The following is a 19,298-nucleotide window of genomic DNA, read 5'->3' as shown; positions in this document are numbered from 1 at the left end:
TCTCCCTAAAGATCTACGACTTAACCCTTCATACGTCCATTTCAAAAAAGACCTTACAATGCACCTGCTCAACAAATATTGGGGTCCTTAATCCTGTCTTATCAGAATGGCTATAATCTCCCTTTAAACTCCTGCCTCCCCCCTCCCCTCACGCCTCCTGTGTCAACCTCATCTTTTCACCCCCTTCCCTATCCATCTCCACCTTTTTCTTCACCCCTTCCTCCCCTTTTTGAACACGTCCCCTCCCCCCCATCTGCCCCTTCCTTATGCACTAAAAAGGAGTCTACCTCCCCTACACTGTTTAATAACTTGTAACTACTCCACTTACGCATGTGCCCCAAATAGCTACGTCTTTGCTTTTTTATTATATTCAAGCTATATTACTCAATGTGTTATCTAATGTCCATCATGTCTGAACGCTGCAGTTGATACCAATGTTTTGTATTCCATAAACTATCGTTATTCCTATGTAAAGCGCTCTGATACCCCCGGATGGAGCCAGCGCTATATAAAACCTTTTTAAATAAAATAAATAAATATGTTAAAATGTCTTTCACCTAACATCCATTCATCTCCATCATCCCTTCTTGCTAGTTGCTCATGTTGTCCGCAGTGTCTAAAGATGTAAGATTCCTGGGTATCGAGTAACTAGATCTGTAATCAGATGTGGCATTGCACACTACTTGGATTTTTGATTAGTGGTGACTCTTTTTATTTCAATACATGTACTCTGGTTCAGAGGGTGAACGTATTCAAATGTATACTGTCTATACATCCAAGCTCTTGGGGAAAATGATCTTTATCATGAAATTGTATTTTTGTAGCTTCCAACTCAGTAGGGGCACTTACTTGAAAATGCTAAAGCAATCAATTATTGCCACCTGTGCATCAAAACTATTCCTAAAAACCGTGGATAAAGGACTCTGGGATATCCCTCCTACAAGTGTGACTGGCATTGGTAGCTTCCAGATGCTAAAACCTGAACGTGGGTAGGAATTGCCCCACTGCGTAGTGTAGGCTAGGACTGCATAGTCCAATTCATGAATTAACCCAAGATGGCAAAGATACTTGTTGATATATCCATACCTACCATAAACCTCCTCATCTGTTTGGTCAAATAGAGTTACCCTTTGTCTGAAAATCCCCTGTCTCTCTCCTCTCCCTCCTTCTGTGTTGGGCTCCAAGAATCAGCATCCTCCTCACTGCAACATGGAGTGCAGCCTTTGTGAAAGACTGCAATGGTATTTTGTCCTCCTTTTATACTTGCACCTGGTTACCGCCTGCTTCCATTTGATGGTGTTTTTCTGAATTTCCTATTTACAAATGCTGCAAACATTGAAATGGCAATTCACTATTTGGAAATTGCAATTAATAATTCAGAATTTTATACTGCAAAAATCGCAAGTTCTTCGGAGCCGTGCGCAATTTTAGGAAGTACGCCATTAGCAGTTCTTTTTTTTTAAACATGTTTCCTTGAAATTCAAGTTCTGATAACACTCGGTGTACCATATAATCTTCCATTGTATAGACTTAGACAGTGTCGTATTTATTGGCCGGTACAATCAGACGTTCTACCTTATGGCCTTAGAAAGTGCCACAGTCCCAAAACATTGACGCATATAATATAGAAAGAACTCACCTTTCATCAGGGTTGGAAAGGGGAAGCACAGAGGGATGGGAAAAGTAGCATTGGTGTCACCTTCTAAGGTTAGGCGCACACTGAGCGAACAAAGATGTAGTGTAGGGTAGCTGGGTGATGTGTAGGGCTACGTGAGTCAGAGGCGAGTGTGTCGCTGTGCTCCAGGGAGGTTCTCCACACCCTTTCAAATTTCTCCATTTGGTCATTTACCTGGTGTATGATTTGTTCGTATGTTGCTGTGTCGCGAATGGATTGATGGCATTCATGTATGTTTGGGGCAGGTTGGGATCTCCAAAGCCTAAGTAGGCATAGTTTGGCTACTGCCAATGCTGTGTCAAACCATTGCTTGCACCGATGGCTGAACTCTGGGGTGTGTCGTCGTGTAGGAGGGCTGTTTCTGGGTACCCAGATCAGTGCATATTACAGCCCAAACGTGTGCCCAGTTTGTCGCTATTGTTGGGCACTCTTGCCATTAGCAGTTCTTATACCTATAATCACGGCAATGTTTCCAAATATCACAACCGCAGGTAGGACTGGAATTCCAAGCAGATAGGCCTAAGCCTTCAAGAAGCCTAGGGTTGTTGGTATTTATGTTACCAACACAAGCACTTAAAATCAGGCCTTGTTCAAACAGGGGAGAAGGGAAAACTCTGGTATATGTGATGTTCTGAGCCCTGCTCACCATATGTAGCTAAAAGGTATCACACAATCAGATTTCAGTAGGTTATACAGGTGTTAGCAGTCAAGATATGTGTGCAGTATTAGATATACAGCATTCGAACTGGCACTCACCACTTGGAGCATATAAAGCAGCTACACCAACAGGGTGAATCCAATGATTCCAGGATGAATGGAGCTGACGCGTGAAAAGTGAAAGGTAAGTAGCAACAGCCGATAAAAAGTTCCTGCCTAAGGGAGACTACCAGCAGGAATGCAAGACAACAACAAAGGTAAACCAGAAGAGCAGCCGGGTGTCAACTAGAACAAAAAGCAAGGAAGCCCATCACCATCTGAAAGGTGAAGTGCTCCTGGAAGCACAGCCTCTCGTACTGTTCTGCCTACCATGACCTGCACGATGAACAGGGTCATCATCTTGAATAGGTAAGACCCCTGTTTCATGTACCCACCACTTCTTGGAGTGCTAAGATGCCAAAATGCATGCCTGGGTCCCCAACCTCCATCTCCCAGGGAGCCACACATGAAATGTTACCTTCCCATATTTTAATGTACCCTTGGGTTTCCGTGCAACCCTGAGATGTCCAGCACACGACCTGAAAATCTTGTTTTCAAATGAGTCTTGACAATACCCAAATGCGGAGAGCCCCCTTAATGTCCCCAGTTTATGAGAAATCTACTATGAAAGGCCCTAATTAGGTGAAGGGCATGAACAAATGAGGCAGCTTCCCATCATCCCATCAATATCTCATAAACTAGAATAACCCTTCCAGTTTATGAGATATTGTCGCTGTCCACAAACTTGACGGGAACTGAGGTTTGAACAGACTTCAAATTCAGATTCATTGCTCTCAACTATAGCTGGAGGAGTAGGTCAGAGTGGGCGGTAAGAAGATTTTAGCAAAGAGACATGGAAAACCGGATGTATCTGCCGATTAGTGGACAAAGGTGAGACGCCCTGCAACTGGGTTGATTATCTGGGACACTGGAAAAGGACCAACAAATCTAGGTTTGCACTTCACATGATATCCTGGAAGACGTAAATGGTGGTTGGAGAGTCAGTCTAAATCACTTACTTCATAGTGTGGGGCAGGTCAACGATGACGGTCAGCATGAAGTTTGTAGGACCTCTTGGCTGTGTTCAGATGTTGCACTGTCTGCTTTAGTACTTCATGAATGGATGTGACCAGAGCTTTTACTTAAGGTACTGGTCTTGATAGTTTATGTGTGTGTAGCATCCAAAGGTGATCACATGGTGATGATTTCAAAGAACTAAGCTGTGACTTGTTCAATAAACATTCTGCAAATTGAATTAATTTGCTCCAATCATCTTGGTACCAGGGGTGGCTGCTAGCAGGGAAATGTGGTGGGGCAGCGCAGGGGGCAAAAAATTAAAATTCATCTTACCTGCCACCTCACTGCGCTCTACAGCTCTCGAATCCGATGCACACAGGCTCCTAGAGACCCCTGCGAGAATCCAGACGCTGCTCTCATGCTGGTTTTACCCAGGAATTAGACGAAACGGGCTGGTTTCATGCTCCAGCAGGGACTAGGAGCCGGTGCCCCTGAACTCTGCTGATATCTCCAAGCAGCAGCTTGGAAATATCCAATTGCGCATGTCAGTTTGGCTGTCCTAAGATGGCTGGCAAAACCCACATGAGCACTTGGTGCCCTGTGCTCACCACTCCTCCTGCTGCTGATGCCCCCACCGTCAAGACTCTGCTGTGGCTCTGGCTCCTACAAGTAAAATAAAATGATAATAAAGCAGTTTTATTAATTGTTTTATTATCATTTTATTTTACATGTTTTGATCTGCTGGTTCCACCATAACAGAGAAGCAGCCCCTGTTTGGTACAGTGTTAAAAAAAACGTTTGAGATATTGCTCTATAGTTTGGTTTACTTTTTCGGTTTGGCTGTCAGACTGTGGGCGGTAACTGCTTGGTTTATGTGAGATCACTCCTTGAATGTTCATTAAAGTATACCAGAAAATGTAAGTAAATCACATACCTCAATCTGACACAAACTACATCTTGCTTGAATTGCTAATGATTGAGCGGTGGAAACTGATTGCATTGGTATAATGTGTCCCATCTTCAATCAATCAATCAGGAACATTTGTAGAGCGCGCTACTCACCCGCGAGGGTCTCAAGGCGCTGGGTGGGGGGGGGGGGGGGGGGGGGGGTGCCGCTACTGCTCAAAAAGCCAGGTCTTGAGGTGCTTCCTGAAGGAGAGATGGTCCTGTGTCAGTCGTAGGGGGGTGGGGAGGGAGTGCCACGTCTTGGCCGCCAGGTAGGAGAAGGATCTTCCTCCGGAGGTGGTTCTGCGAATCCGTGGGACGGTGGCGAGGGCGAGGCTGGCGGAGAGGAGCTGGCGGGTAGGTGTGTAGAACGTGAGGCGGGTATTGAGGTATTCGGGGCCCATGTCGTGGAGAGCCTTGTGGGCGTGGGTGAGGAGTCTGAAGGTGATCCTCTTGCTGACGGGGAGCCAGTGCAGGTCTCTCAGGTGTGCAGAGATGTGGCTGTGTCGGGGAATGTCCAGGATGAGTCGTGCAGCTGCGTTCTGAATGCGCTGGAGTCTTTTCTGTAGATTGGCGGTGGTCCCAGCGTAGAGGGCGTTCCCGTAGTCCAGTCGGCTGGTGACGAGGGCCTGGGTGACTGTCTTCCTGGTTCCAGTGGGGATCCACCGGAAGATCTTTCGGAGCATGCGGAGGGTGTTGAAGCAGGAAGATGTAACGGCGTTGACTTGCTTGGTCATCGTGAGGGAGGAGTCAAGGATGAATCCCAGGTTGCGTGCGTGGTCCGTGGGCTTGGGGGCGGTGCCCAGGGCAGGGGGCCACCAGGAGTCGTCCCAGGCAGAGGGGGATGGTCCTAGGATGAGGACTTCCGTCTTGTCTGAGTTCAGCTTCAGACGGCTGAGCTTCATCCATTCCGCGACGTCTTTCATTCCTTCCTGGAAGCTGGCTCTTGCGGTGGCGGGGTCGTTGGTGAGGGAGAGGATCAGTTGGGTGTTGTCGGCGTAGGAGATGATGTTGAGATTGGGCTTGTGTGCGATGGCTGCGAGGGGGCTCATGTAGACGTTGAAGAGGGTAGGGCTGAACGAGGATCCTTGGGGTACGCCGCAGATGATCTTGGTGGCCGCTGCGCGGAAGGACGGGAGACGGACACTCTGAGTTCTGTCCGAGAGGAAGGAGGTGATCCATTCCAGGGCTTTTCCTTGGATCCCGGCGTGGTGGAGGCGGGTTGTCAGGGTGTGGTGGCAGACAGTGTCGAATGCGGCCGATAGGTCGAGGAGGATGAGGGCGGCAGTTTCACCGTTGTCAAGCAGGGACCTGATGTCGTCGGTGGCTGCGATGAGGGCGGTCTCGGTGCTGTGGTTCGCTCGGAATCCGGACTGCGATGGGTCGAGGGAGGACATTTGAAATGTAAATGAAGGGACTGTAGAGGTTGTCAAGATCTTAGACTAGGGGCAGTTTTTATCTGGAATAATTATCAACATAAGGACTACGCTCCCCACTGAGTTAAATACTGGAGAAGAACTTCAAGTTTTCCTTTGATTCTATATAGAATACCGTGATTAAGCAGAGTATAATATATAAACAATTTAGTGTATATAATGAGAATAAGTATTCCTTTGGTTTCACGTTTTTGTGATTACTTATGTTCCTAATGATAGTCTGTGCACACTCAAATACATTTAGAAGATTAAGGCTGAATGTTTTGAAGAATTGAAGCATGAACGTCAATTCACCAAGATGCCAGGGGTAGCAGAAGTGACATCACACGCCCTTTGACCTTCAGTTTCACTCACTCACACACGCACACACACGCTTAAACATACACACACATTCAAACTTCACACTCTCTCTCTCTCAAGTAAACACACACTCATCCACAAGCACTCACACAGAATACATTTAAAAAAAATGTTTTCACTTACCGCACCTGGGAGAAAAAGACATATGGCAGCTACTTTTCTCACACCAATAGTGACTAATGAAACATTACTCACTATTAGAATAATAAAAACATTTGAGAGAAAACAAAGAGAGTGGAGCCCCATCCGACGTTCAATAGGAAGACCTGCCACTGTGTTCCTAGCACTGATTTTGCGACCTCTGAGGCCAGGGGTCGCAAAGGCAGTGCCAGGAGTCGCAAGGGGCAAGCCTGCGGTCGCAGCTCAGACCCCTGGTGAACCCTAAATGACGTCCATGCATTCAAGTAATGATCCCACTTTGGGTATCATGTGACTCTTTTATGCTATACATCATGCCATCTCTGCATCATGCATCAAGAATACCTTGCGCGTGGGTCTGGATAAATACAAGAGGAAGCTTGCAAATATGTGCCACTTAGGCTGCAATTTGGTATTTTACCTAAAGTCATTGCAATTCTGTGACTGGTTTGAATGAAAGTTGCAATACCCAGGTGTCTGAAAATTCTAGTAGGAACTTTTTCAGAATTACTGTTCTTCGAATCTCAATAAGACTATTGCTACTTCTGTTCCTCAGTATCGCTGTAATATGAACTTACATTAAATGCTTCAGTGACGCAATTGTGGGATTTACATGAAAACACTGGAACTTGAACATTCAATGGAACACTTCTAGCGAAGCACCTAGAAGCCGTTGGGTCATTTGTATGTGTACCAACTAAGTATTCATCAAATTTGAGATATTGAGTGAGTATTCATGTCTAAACGTTTGTATATTATGCACTAGACATAGAATCAAGGATTCTAAAACCTATATTTTTCTTGCCATTGTCAGTAACCGCCATAAAACAAATGGCTGTTGAAAATTGAAGCATACCTAGAAGTCGAGTTAGATCATCTGAGAACGTCAGTACAATATACTGGATTAAATTGATTCATCCCAGGTACTGTCCTCAAAATATAACTGATGAAGGATCCAAGGAAAACTGTCTGTAGGTCTCTTTCCATATCTCCTTCTTCCTTTAGGATTCATGTTCTCTTATTCCCGCTCAGGGCTCAAAGCACAGAATCAGAGTGGACAAGAAGTGGAGGATTCATCAATAAATGGCACCCTTGCAGAACAAATTCACCTAGGGACAACACTGATAGTCAACAGCCCACAACTCACCAAATCACACAAAACTGCACAACGTCAACCCAACATGAAGCCTCACAAAACTCATTTTCGCACAAGAAGATTAAATTCACATTCTGATGCAAAAGATATCACCACTATCACTCCCTATTCAGACCACTCCATTCTACATCACACAATATCACTCATCCAACTGTTCCCCATCTCCTGTTACTTTATACCACACCAAACCACATCACAGAGCTTACACCTTACATCACCTCGCCTTTAAACTCTGTAATAAACATCCATTCATCACAACCCAGTGCTTGGTAGTCCACACCTTATATACCTCATCCAATGATTCCTCGCCCCATGTGCTAGTGAATCGCCATCTAAATACTTCTCAGTATGCCATTCCTGTACTGCATCCCATCAATCCTCACAGCGTCTTATAGCAATCAGCACCCAAATACATGAGTGCAAACCTATCTAGGGAGTAACAGAGTGCTGAACAAAAGTGGTAGTCCTGCGGTATAATTTAGGGTCGTTCACACGTGTGGAAATGTAGTCTTCTTGTGAGATATAAGTCTTCAGCTCCTTTTTGAGTTGCAGGAGTGTTGGACAGCCAAGATGTTGATGGGGGTTTTGTTCCAGATTTTGAGCAAAGATGGTGAAGGAAGACATGTCTTGTGCTGTTCTCTTTTTGGACTTTTTTTGTTCCCTGTCTGTTGATGTCTTGGCTTCTGGTGTGGTGCTGAGCTCCTGAGCTGGTTAATTTTGGGTGCTGTATCGGTCTGATCAGCTTGTTAGTGACCCAGTTAGTCTTTAAGAAGATACAAGCCTAGAGGGGGAGCCCATATAATCCAATCAGGGTTTTGTTGATATGGTTGTACTTCTGTATGCCTACTATTATACATGCTGAAACATGTAGGACGCCTTTCAGGAGGGCCAGTGTTGAGTTAGGGAGGCTTCAGAGCATGGTTCCATGGTCAGTATTCAATGCCACAAACGATCAGAAATCATTGACTAATGTAAGTGGTGTTCACTGTTCTGTACAAAAAGCTGGTACATACAATACTAATACTTTTTTCCTCACTGGTATTAAACTGATCTGTATTTCAACACTGAATTGAATGTCATCCAGATTCACTCCACTCATCTGTATCACTCAATATATTTATGCATGCACCATTTCAGTGCAGCCCTCTGCCCTTTTACCTCTAACTTCTCAGTAAAGTAAGTCTTCTGGGGCTCTCCTCTCACTCTCTTAGTCTACTTCCTGACTCTATGCTTAACATTTTGTTCTTAAAGCTCCTATGGAGCTGCAATTCCTTTGTCTACCTATTTTACTTTCCACCCTACTAGACATTACCTGCTTGTACTCAGTTCAACAACAGGTGTTCATAATACTGTCCTCAAGTACTGCTTGAACTTGTTTCTGTCATCAACAACCTGCATGGTCAATTTGCCGCCTCTTACACTCCTTATTCAACGTGCTTGTAATTTTTCCAGCTCTAACTTATCTGCGACAAAATATGTGGTCTAAGTTGTTGTTCTCTACCTGACTGGTATGTATTTCTTCCACCTTGTGCTGAATAATTCTGCGGAATTACACCTTTTTAGGGGTACACTGGTGCAGGGTCCCCCTATTGTCCAGGGGTTCAAAAACCAACAAAGTAGAGATCAGCACTGGAGTTGGGAATAAATAACAAGTTTATTAATCACTCATGAGTGGGACCACGTCCACACAGCACTCTCAAGTGCTGCCTGAGGTAGTACATTGAAGTCACAGAACACAGGTCTTATATACAGCTTTTTCTGCTGTGGTAAGCATGTGGATACAAATAGAAAGTACAGGCCTACACATGAATAGTTACCGACAAACATGAGCAGATGGGAGATCACTTAGTCAGCAAAGTGGGAGGGGGAGCAGGAGTGCTTATGGCAGCAGTAAATGATTGACAGTTGAGTCTGAGACCAGGTGTTCTGGCAGCTACAAACTTTTAGCATGCACATTGCTTTTAGCTGAGTTGGAAGTCAACTAAGATAGACAGCACAGGCAGGGAAAAAGATGAGCAACAGAGAATGGGAGAATTACAAAGCCAACTAAATGGATGCCACAACCAAGATGGCTTCAGCTTATGCTAACAGAAATTATTTCAGATTTCCACAATTCCTCGCTACCCTGCTTCTTCCCATTATCTAATGATATTGTTGTCACATATTTTCTAAGGATATCCTTGGGTGATCTCTGAGCCTCCACTACGTATGAAGTCTGCCTCACGCACAATATTTTAGAATCACAACTGTAATTCCCCATTTCTACACTATTTGTATCTCTGCTGTATTTTTCACTTTCTGTCCTAACTCCTGTTTCTCCTCTCTCATTCTCCCTTATCTGGGTTAAGGTGCAAGCTTTGTCGATTTTTATAAGACCAATATGATGTTGGCAAATTCAGTGTAGTTGTGCTGCAATAAAGTATCTCTGTAAAGGTTACAAAATAAAATGTATGCAACAATTGGTTACTTATATGCTACTAGTCAATTTATTTTTGACTTGATGTTTTAAATAAGCATTGCATTTGCACAGTGCACCCCGCCTGGTAGAGGTTGCGCTATATAAAGACGATAAACAGTTTTGCCTGGGTGACAGCCACGTCCTGTTGTATCTTGAGAGACCTCAAGTCGTACTGATATGTAAACTCTGCTGCCAAAGCGATCTCTAACACTACCTTTGCTTTCACTTGTTGTGTAGCTGGGATGCTAATACTAGGGATGCGTCCCATATTCGTAAATGTATAATATTTTAAAATACAAGTTTAGCTTTGGAAATTGGAATGCAAACTTAAAGAGCATTTTCCTTGTGTATTATTTGAGAAAAAATAACTCTATTTAGTTTGTTTCTTTGTGAATGTCTAGTGCTCTCCCGTTGATACCAACACAAGTCCAGACCCATAGAAAATGATGACATCATAGGCAGACGCAACATGTTAATGCCATACAGTGTTAATATATTTTCCCCTAAGTTATGGTGTTTCTTTCAACATTCCTATCTTTGAACTTCAAAACATTCAGTGTGTATCATAGCGTGGTATGTTTTTTATGTTGTATTATATTAGGTAGTGAAATGTTATTGCAGCAGCTATACATCCTGTGATATTTGTTTTCACCTCGTTTAAGGTATCTACAATGTGTGCAGCAGGTAAGTTAAGTCCCCAGACCTGGGGTCTGACATCCAAACTGGCTGGCATTTGCACTACCAATAGGTGGCTTTGTGTGAAAGGTGGCTTTGTGTGTAGAGTATATTATTGTTATGTTTTAAGTAGCATTCTAAGTATAGTGACGCCTCTAGTTAATGTGCTTGCTAAGTGACCTTGTACGGTAGTATGCATATTACAATTTTAGTGAGAGGATTGGGGAGGGGTTAGATGGACTACTACTGTCCTGGGCAGCAAAATTCCAATTTGAGGATAGGGTAAACATCTGGTGCTCCAGCAGCATAGGGTAAACATCTGGCGCCCTAGCAGCATGGGGTAAATAGCTGGCGCTCTAGTAGCATAGGGTAAATATCTGATGCTCCAGCAGCTGAGGGTAAACATATGGAGCTCCAGCAGCTTAGGGTAAACATTTGGGGCTCCAGCAGCATAGGGTGAACATCTGGCTCTCTCGTAGCATAGGTCAAACATCTGGCACTCCAGCAGCAGTATAGGGTAAACTTCTAGGGCTCTAGCAGCATGGAGCTGATGGCTATCCCTGTTTCTAAATGACTATCAGCTGTAGTCAAGGCCACTGGAATTATGCGATTGTACAGCTGTGGCATTTTCCGCCTAATTATGAATTTGCTGCATTTGCCAAATAGTACGTTATTTAGCACATGGATTACCCAGTGCTCTCTATGAACCCGGGGTATCAATTATTCAACAAAAATCAGTGCTACCTAATAGAAATTATAAAACAAGCGTTGGCATAGCCAATAGGTCTCGACTTTGGGACCTTATAAGTGTTTAGCCATGCAACAGTTGATGATGTTGCACCAAGGATAATGTGCTGCATAACTAAATCCTTATAGGGTCCCAAAAGCGAGACCTATTGGCTATGCCAATGCTTGTTTCTTCTGTGCTTCCCAGTGGGACACAGCGATGTTGAAGTAAACAGCCGGTATTTTGCTGACACACTAACCACAGTCCCCGAGTTTCTCTTCTGGATTAGTAGCAAAATGTTCCTATTACTCGATGAAGAATGATGAACGGAATTTGCTCTCCTGTAAATTTTGCTTCATGTGGCCATGGACGGATTGTACAGAGAGGTGTAAAAGTATCTCCTTTCGAGTCCAGTATTAAAGCAGTTTGGCTTTTCATCTGTTTAATGGTGGAGATTGACAAGTTTTACAACGCCTTGTAAAATGGGCACAAAAAGGATGTCAGTTACATTAGTCGCCAGCTCTCAGTGTTTCTTTAATTTAAGTAGTCATCAGACACTAGTAACAGAAAATGAACACACTTTATAAGAGCGAAATAAAAAATCTGTGCGGCTAAATGACAGCTGGTCATTGAGTAGTGCGACTGTCGACAAAGTAGCAGTCGCCGCTGGAGTTAAAGAATGTAAAGAAACTGTTTATGTCGCTATACTTTGGGCTTCTCTTATATAGTTTTGTTTTATGTAAATATAGATCGGGTATTTATATCCCGCGAACCTGGCCGTAAGGCTGCTGTACGTTTTATGACTGGGCGGGTGGCAAGCTAGGAGAGAGCTCTTGTGGCCGGTGGCCTCACTACGAGCAAAGAGGACTGCCCTGATGGAGGCCGGTACATAGAGCCTTTCCAACGCCTCCTGGCTCCTCTTTGTTCGGGCACTACTTTTTATGTGCTGCGACACTTTTGCACACATGCCCATCACCGTTTTTCTGTGTAAACAATGGAATGATTCTTTTAATACTAATGCTACTAAGGTGAAGATCCCTACATACAAGGTCTCAGTCCTATTTCTCACGCCTTCGGCACAGGGATGACCCAGAGGGTTAGCTAGAGGATGCTGTCAGCTCTGCGTGTCTGTCTGTATGTATGTAGGTGCGTGTGTGTCGGTATGTTTTAAACTTGATGTGAGTGACAGCACTTGTGCATGTGCGATTGGGGAAGGGGTGGTAGTCTGCAAACGTTTTGAAAGAATGTTTTGGTCCGGCTAACCATCAACAATGTAATCTGAATGGTACAGAGGCAGCGCCAAAGCATAAAGGCGCCGAGATAGCCCCACATTTGTTTACGGAACAGAAAACAAGCTTGACTGCGAAAGTGAAAGCGACCGCGCTGGGTTAATTAGTAACATGATCCAGGAATGCAGCTGGCAGCCTGCGCGGCGCTGCTCGCTCCAGAGACCCAAAGATCATGGGAGTGAACGTTTAGAGAAAATGCGGGACATGCACCCGTCTTTGGCCATTTGTGAGCTTTTATTATTGAAAGCCACACGCAAAGGCCAATGGAATGTGTGGGAGTTGCCCGACCCACTAGGAGAAGTCTCTGGGAAGTTTGGAGTGCATACAAGAAGCCTCCCCATAGAGTAGCGCATGCACGCTGCGCTAGGCTCGACCTAAAAAGATATCTATTATCAATAAAATGTTATGCATTCAATAGACTCTTATATTGATCAGCAGAAACTAATCAGGAAAACTACTGCAGTGAGGTTATCAAACGTGCTTGGTGCTCAAGCAAAGTGTGCTACCAAAGTGTAATATACAATGTAAGTGCACCACAAAACAAATACACTTCCCAAATTGTTCAATTAGAATAATCAAAAAAGTGGGGCCGCTAAAGTAGCTGACACAATTTTGTTCCTATTGAAGATATCAGTATCCTCATTCGGTGTAAGAAAGTGGCTCTGTATATACTGCACCAAAGTAAGGTTCAGTGTGCACAGAGTCCACAGTCCCCAGAGGTTTGACAGAGGCTAAAGTTAGATATAACCTTACTCTCTAAAGTGGTAGCTTGGTCGAGCAGTAAGGCAGTATCAGAGGACAGTGTAAAGCATTTGTTGTACACACTCAGTCAGCAAATGGTCTCACACACTCAAGAACTGAACTCTAGGCCAATGGTTTGTATATAAAAATATATAGTTGTTTTATTTTAGAACCAACAATAGGTATCAAAATATACTTTCTCAGAATGAGAGGCTTTAGTTAAATACTGTCAATAGGCAATAGACTTTTGAATGCAATAGTTACAGTTGTTGCAATAGGCAACACAATTCAAACACAATGATAACATTGAGCTCAATAGGACTTTTCAAGTAAATGCAATTTCAGTTACTTTACTTATGATTTTCTTACTCAGGGTTGGATCCTGGATTCAACCCTGGTGCATTTCCTGTAAACAGTTAAAAGAAATCGTTTTTGTTACACAGGCAATTTTTAAGGAATATTTGTACGTTTCAAAAATCGACACTTAGAAGAATTTCTGGCAAAAACCAGGCAATGTTTTCCTATGGAGGAAAATCAAGTTATCGGTAAGTACGGTTGTAATTACTTTTCAGGGTCAGTGCTGAGCACCAAGATCCAGCACTAGGGTCTCTCCTGATAACAGGTGAGTAATTTTGTTTTCGTTGAATGGCTGATTTTTAGTGAATATTTTAAAGTTTCGAAACTCCACACTTGGAAGAATTTCCAAGTGAAACCAGTCAGTGTTACCCTATGGAGAAAAAGTGAGTTATCGGCTTTTGGGTAAGTACTCGACTGGCAGAGATAAGGTTCTGGGCATAGACTCAGGGTCTCCCAGGGTCAGGTAGGTACAGTGGTTACACCCTCAGCGGCATAGGGGCAGCCGGGTGCAGAGAGAGATAGGCCCAATGTTAGCCTACGGCGGGTAGGGGGCCTTTGGTTGGTGGCTGTTAGCAGGCAGGCCACGCGGCTGTGGGAGCTGGGCTCCTGGTCACTTACTCAGGGTAAGTGGGGAAGTAGATTAGGGTAGATGTTGCACTCCCAGGGGCACTCGGGCGGCTGGGTGCATGGTGCTTTTGAGCCGTCGGTTGCTCAATGGATTCCAATGGAGAAGCTACAAAATGAACAAAGGCTGCAAGCTCGGGGACGAAGATTCTTCAGGTGCGACCACCACTTCGAGAGGTAAGTTGGGAAGCTGTAGGTTAGGTAGGCACTCAGGAGCTGGGCACAGAGGGCCGCAGGGCGCCGGGTGCAGGGGTGTCTTTTTGCGTCGGGAAATCTTACCCTCAGCTGGTTGCGGTTGGAGGGGTCCCTTGTTCTGAGGCTGCAGGCGTCGTCAGGAGTGTTGAGGTGGGTCCTTGGGTGCTGGATTCGGGGTCACAGTCGCCGGGGGGACGTCCTCGGGGTCTTTGTCCACTCCGGCACAGGCCGGGCTTGACGGGTGCAGAGTGTGCAGGTGTCGCGGTTTCTGGTTGGCACCAGGGGCTTGTTAGTTGCTTTGAGCAGAACCACTGCTCGTGGGAGTCCCAGTCTTTTAGAGTCACAAGGCAGTCAGGTCCTCGGGGTTTTCGAGATTGCTGACCACTGGAGACGCCGGGTTTTAGCAGGAGCAGGTTCGAGGGTCGACAGGCCAGTAGGGCTGGGGCCAAGTCAGTTGATGTCGTCCTCTTATTAGCAACTGCACGGCAGGTCTTCTTTCTTCTTGTTCTTCTTGCTTGTTTCGGATTCGGGATCTGAGGAAGGAAGGTTCAGGGTGCCCCTAAATACTAAATTTAGGGGCGTTACAGGTAGGTAGAGGTCAGGGACCAATGGGTCCCTTCCCTGGGGTGGGTACACCCCGTATCCTGCCACTCTCCAGTGGGTGGGGGGCAGGAGCCTAATCCTGATTGGACAGGGCTCCCCATCCTCAAGATAGCGAGAGCCCGGGGTTGTGCTTCACCTCGCCTCCCCCACCTGAGGGGTGGGTTTGGCAGAGGCTTGCCACACCCCCTTTCCTCACTTGGGCTTTCCCGCCAGTCTTCCCGCCAGAGTGGGGGTCAGAACCGGTGGGGGCCAATTGCTGAGTACAGCAAGTGGCCTGGAGAAGCTCACAAAGGCAGCATGCCTTTGAAGCTTCCCCCTGCCCATCCTCTGGGAGGAGACCTAGCACCTCGCCCAGGATGTGCATTGTTGAATGCCCAGGAGAGCGGATGGCTCTCTACCAAGGGGTCCAGCAACATGTCTGCTGTGTGGCAGCCTAGGCAGCCTCTCAGACAGGACGTGGATTGTAGGTTAGGTTCAGGGGGCACCTCTAAATTGCCCTCTGTCGCGCATCTTACATTAAATCCAACACTGGCATCAGTGCGGGTTTAATGTGCTGAGAAGTTTGATGCCAAACTTCTGTCTTCAGTGTAGCCATCATGGTGCTGTGGAGTTCGTGTTGACGACCTCCCAGCACCATATACTCTTAATGGCAGCACTGCACTTACAGTGCCCAGGAATGGACCTGGGTACTGTAGGGGTACAGGGCTCATGCACCCGTATCCACACCACTGGCATAGGGCACCCAGCTAGAGGGGTGACTGAGGTATGCCAGGGCAGTGTGTATTGTGGGCATGGCACACAGGGATGTGTGCCATGTCGAATCTCTGTTTTGTTTTGCACCAAGACACTCAGCCTGCAAAGGCAGTGTGTGTGTGTCAGGGTACAGGGCCTCTAAGGGTGGCACAATAAGTGCTGCAGCCCTTAGGGGCCTTCTCTGGTCACAAGGCCCTGGGTACCTAGGGTACCATTTACCAGGGGCTGATATGTGGCCAGAGATGCTAATTGGGTTTAGGCTTCATGCAGTTTTAGGGAAGGAACACAGGCCCTGGGTACCTGATTGGCAGGAGCCCAGGGCACACTCAATCAAAGTACATCAGCAATTCAGCAAAAAGTGGGGGCATACCATGCAAGAAAGATGTCACTTTCTCAAATTAGGGCTCTCCTCCTTCAACACTCCTCCTCCCAGCTTCTGCCCCCTGGTCCTGCACAATCCCACTTTCCTCTCCTCCTGTGAGTCCTGGTGATATCCAGATACCAGAAATAAGATGCAATTTACTACCAAAGCGGACCCAGCACCTTTTGTTGATTGGTCTAATCTAGCATGTTGCTAGGATGCCGTAGCCTGCCGCGAAGAGCATTATTGTAACTTGTGTAAGCATGTCTTGGGGGAGTAACGCTTCCCGCTCACTGATCTTCCGAATTGGGTTTTTGCAGACATTCATAAATATCACGATTTTTTTAAACCCCTGCAATTGGCTTGAACCGACGCTACTGGGCGGCACCTGGGGCCCTACTCTTGAAAATGATTGTAGGGCCCCAGTACATAAGAATATGTAACTTGTTTTCCTTCAGCTTTCGGTGCCCAGTTCTTCAGTATGTCCACAAGAGGGCAGCACCACATTGCAGATTTATTTCCCACTATTTTCAAGTTTTGCCACATGCATTCATTTAAATTTCCCATTTAAATGTTTAAATTTGGTGATTTATAGGGACGCCACTAGCACACGTCTAGTGGGGCGGTTTAACAAAATGTGTTTCGGTCACTCCATCCAATTGTTCTCATTCCATTTTGGAGACAACTGAAGTGTTTAGTCAATGACTGATTAATAATATTCCATTAACTGAAGTTTATAACGCACTCTTTTAATATCTTAAATCTTTGCATCGCTCTCAACTTAAAGGTTGTACTTGGCTTTATTCAGGGAATTTCGCTGATTCTTTGAGAGTGAAGCGCACTGACGCTGTGTTTTGGAAGGGGTGTCTGCCCCTCCCCCTCGCGCCCTCTCTGCGCTGCCGCTTCCTGGGCACTAATGAGTGCTCCGCGGGGGGCGGGGAGCGGGGGCTCGCGACCCACGCTGCGAGAGCAGGAGCTTCCCAGCGCCAGCATGTAACCAGAGGCAGCTGCAGGGCTGGGTCCGCCTTCATCCCAGATCTCCTCCCTCCTTCAACACCCCCTTCTCCTCCTCCCACCCCTCTGCGCCCCCACCCCCGCCTCCTCTGCCCCACTTTCCTCTCTTCCTGTGTGCTGCGGGCTGATGATCCCACTCCTGTTCTGTTTCTTGGCGGAAAGGTAAGTCCCAGGTAAACCTATCTTTTGTATCGATCCGCGGTTCTGCTCTCGTCTCCTGTGTTTCTTCTCCTTCTTTCCTACAGCCCATTCTGGTGCTTACTTTCTTCTGTCTTACTCTCCGCCCCCATTCTTAGTTTTCTGCCTGGAGGCTCAACTCTTACAGTTAACTGCAAGACGCTCTGTTCTCCTCACATAGCTCCTTAAAGGCAGCGGGCCACCAACACTCCCTTCATCCTATCTTTTCATACTAGTTTTCTTTCTCTGTGCACTTGCGCCTTCCTTTTAACCCTCCTCCCCTTTCTGTCCTGTCCCGCTCTCTTGTTCACCGTGCCATATTTTTTAGCTCTTTCTTTTCATTGTCTTCCATTCTTCTGTGGATGCAGAAGAGCCCTTTCTCCTGCCGCCCTCAGTTGTAGGGGAAATAGGGTCCCCTGAACCCCAACTTACTCCAGGAGCCTGGTACTCACTCCCTCCCCCCACTCTGTGTGCCCCCTGAAGTATCACTAACCCCAGAGAGCCTGCGTCCTTCCGGGTGACCCTGCTGGCTTGTCAAAAGGGGGAAAAGAGCCCCCCTCGATCAAGGAGCTCGGAGGCCTTTCCTTGCGCAACATAGGGCGAACGTCGTTTCAAGACATCGCGGGGAAAATATACTGTTATTTTACTCAACACAGCAACCAAAGTTGTTCTGTTCCGTTGCGAGAGGGGGCTGCACCCTGTCCACATGGATGGGGCACTTCGCTCTCTTCCTGTTTTGTGGTGCACTTTGAGGCTGCATAGCGCCGCGCACACATTATTGCACCATGCCATAGTGCAGCGCTGAATGCTACTTTGTGTTACTTGTGGTGATTTTTTACCTGCGCGGTGAAATTTGCTCCCTGCTTCCTAAGCACGCAGCGGGCTTCCACACAGGAGAGAGCATCTCCTGCCTCAACACAACACCCACCCGCAACGTCGCCGTAGACCTCCTCTTTCACGTGGCAGAGGGTCTCTCCTCGTGGCTCAGCAAAGGTGCGGTGGGCCCCAGTGCAAGCACGGAAATTAAGCGCCTCTCTGCAGACTACTTAGTAAATAGGTGAAACTGGAGTGCTGTGTGCCTCTTAGACCTCTCTACTTTGGAGCAACTGATCCTGCTGCCTCGTGCCTCTGGTACCTCTGGTACCTCTTGTCTCAGCACTGGGCACCTCCTGCCTCTGACACACCATGGCTCGGCACAAGAGCAACACTTCTCTTAGTAACGGGCACCTCAATCCGCGGTCCTCTCACATTTCACAACAGTGCTGCATAGGGGCGCCCCCTGCCTCGGACACCTCCCGCCTCCAAACAAGGGCGCCTCTGATCCCAGCCCTGGGCGCTGTGTGCCGCAGGAGCCGCTCAGACGTTGACGGCTTGAATCCCGTGTGTTGCCAGGATGCGCTCGGCTTGGAGCCGCCGGGAGCCCGTCCTCTGCCCGTGATTTCCTCATGTCTGGCTCGCGGTGATTCACCGAGATGCTGAATAGTTTCCAGCTCCCTGAGTCTGCAGATGTTTCTACCCGGCCCAGCTGTTCCGCCCACGTATATGGGCTCTTCATGCGCGCACTCTCGTGGCCTTAACATACAGATGCAACAGATGAAACTCCACTGCGGACTACCTGGGCCCTGGAGAGTAGGGGGACCCCAGTACTATTCGTGGGGCCACTGTCCCCGTTCAGAAGTGAGTCTCCCTCCAGCTTAACGTAGTCCCAAGTGTAGGGCGTCATTAAAGACAAGGGGTGGGACACCACTAATGTTTATGGGGGTGGGGGTGGGGCACTCTAATCTGTGGGAGGGAGAAGGCTTGTTCAGGCTCTGTCTCAGAAAAGTGAGTCTCCTTTCAAGTGCAGCTGCCAGGAGGACCAGTCCTCTAAAGTGAATAGTCCAAAGCGGTGCCGTTGCACA

At 46.7% G+C, this 19,298-nt stretch overlaps 1 protein-coding gene across 3 annotated transcripts in view; it reads left to right on the top strand.

The window, feature by feature from the left end:
• Positions 1–17,173: 17,173 nt before the first annotated feature.
• Positions 17,174–19,298, top strand: part of RAB34 (RAB34, member RAS oncogene family) — a 189,507-nt gene continuing 187,382 nt past the window's right edge. Inside the window, exon 1 of one of the 3 annotated variants that reach the window (XM_085649135.1) lies at positions 17,174–17,382. The gene's annotated coding sequence lies outside the window, so the exon portion shown is untranslated. Of the gene's footprint in view, positions 17,394–19,298 lie in introns of all 3 variants that reach the window. The other 2 variants (XM_085649133.1, XM_085649134.1) reach the window with 2 other exon arrangements.

Source organism: Triturus cristatus, chromosome 3_2 (assembly GCF_964204655.1).
Source record: "Triturus cristatus chromosome 3_2, aTriCri1.1, whole genome shotgun sequence".
Lineage (NCBI taxonomy): Eukaryota > Metazoa > Chordata > Amphibia > Caudata > Salamandridae > Triturus > Triturus cristatus.
The sequence above is the reverse complement of the archived record's forward strand: the minus strand, read 5'-3'. Positions and strand labels throughout refer to the sequence as shown.